This window comes from Octodon degus, unplaced genomic scaffold (genome assembly GCF_000260255.1).
Source record: "Octodon degus isolate 3935 unplaced genomic scaffold, OctDeg1.0 scaffold00123, whole genome shotgun sequence".
Taxonomy (NCBI): domain Eukaryota; kingdom Metazoa; phylum Chordata; class Mammalia; order Rodentia; family Octodontidae; genus Octodon; species Octodon degus.
Genome location: NW_004524699.1, coordinates 2,932,109 through 2,934,065, shown reverse-complemented (window position 1 = coordinate 2,934,065; position 1,957 = coordinate 2,932,109).

Below are 1,957 nucleotides of genomic sequence, written 5' to 3'. Positions count from 1 at the left end.
GTCTCCCTTTTCATTTCAAGCCCCGGGCCTCTGCTGAGGAGCTGCTTGGGGTATGCCCACCTGCGCTGTTATGCCAGCATCGTTTTATAAAGAAGTGTTTGCTGGTGAGAGCTCCCAGCCCGCCGGCTCCGCTCTCCCTGCACGCTTTCTGTCGGGCTCTCGCTTTCTGCTTCTGGCAGGAGATCGGCGGCCTCCAGTTGCTTTTCTTACATAACCGTAACCACAGCGTGTCTTCCTCCCTCTGACTGGTTTCAGTTTTTTCTTAAGAGTGGTGACACATGTCTGGGATCCCAGCACTCCGGGAGGGCGAGGCAGCAGGGTCACTAGGTGCGTCCAGGCTGGGAAACTCAGCAAGAACCTGTCTCAAAATAAAAAAATAGAAGGGGCTGGGGATGCAGCCCAATGAGAAGCTCCTGGGTTCGATTCCCAGTACTAAAAAGAGCAAAAACAAATCTTTTGCTGGGGATGTAGCTCGGCACCACACCCGACACACGCAAGGTCCTGAGTTCAATCCCCAGTACTCCCCAAAAAACCCTTTTTACTACAAGTTTTAAAGTAATTCCACAACTCTATGCCTTGATAATTATTTTAGATTTTTATTTTTGAGGTTCATTGATATTCTTAGAGGTGTGGATTTATGGGTTTTTTTAAATCAAATTTTAAAAATATACTTTATTTCTTCAAAATTTTTTTCTCACTGCCTTTTCTGTCTCCCTTAGATTCAATTCCAAACGTATCAAACTCCCTGGCGTTGTGTCAGGGCCCACTTAGATCTCCTTCCGGTCTTTTCTCTGTGTCTTGCTTGCTGTCTTAATCTTCACCCACCTTTTATTCTTTAAAAGGAATTCCGCCGCTCATCCCCCTGGTGTAAGTGTCCCCTTAAACACCGTAGGTTTCATGTCCACAAATTTTATTTGTTTCAAGAAAATATCTTCCAGGGCGCTGCCAAATAAGTCTATGTTTCCTGTAATTGCTACACCTGTGGAGTTTAGCTGTGCTTCTTACTTACCCAACTCTGTGCTATTTCCGGGTCACTTCCAGTTGGGTGCTTTTTCTCCATAGCACCAATAGTATTTTCTTGCTCTTCACATGTGTGGTAAGTTGCGGTTACGTGCTAGACACTGTGAGGCATGTCGCCTAGACACTGCGGCGACACGCCATGAATGTCACCTCGCTGAACGCCAGGGGTGTTCTGGAAACGGCTCGTCCTCTGGGTCTTGCTTTTCAGCCCGTTCAGCTGAAAGAGATCCGCATTTGGCTCAGGGCTGACTTTCGTCCTCCCTGGGACCGTGCTCCTGGAGCGTGGCTGCCGCCCTGTGACAGCGCAGCTGGTGGGACAGGCACTGTCCCAGGCCCCCTGTGTTCTCAAGCTGCTCCCGGTGCCCCTGGCCAGGGACTTGTCCTCGGCTTTGGGCGCTGCCTGCACGCCTTCGGGTTCGCTGGCAAGTCAGGGGCCTCTCTGTGGCTGGAGCTCTCGTGGGTGGTGCAGCTGCCTGCCCTGCCCCGTGGACTCGTCTGTCCTCCCTGAGCGCTCAGCTGTGCTTCGTCCACTTCGGGGACTCCAGGGCTTCCCGGCTGTCTGTGACCCAGCCCAGGTGACGCTTTCCCAGGTGACGCATCGCACAGCGGGAGGCTCCCCACCCCCTTCGCCCCTCTCAGGCCCACTGGTGGCCACGTCATGGCTTGAGACGCTTTGCCTGGTTTTTCCTTTCTGTTCTCGTTTCCTTTCATTGTTTCCTTTCTTCCTCCTCTCCCTCCCGTCCTTCCCCTTCTCCACCTCTTCCTCCTCCCTTTTCCCTCCTCCTTCATTCTCTTCCTCCACCTCTTCTTGTCCCCCTTCTCCTCTTGGTCCCCCTCCTCCTCCTCCTCCTCCCCTGGTGTTTCCGCTGGTCCTTCCTCCTCCTCCTCCTCCTCCTCCTCCTCCTCCTCCTCCTCCTCTTCTTCTTCTTCTTCTTCT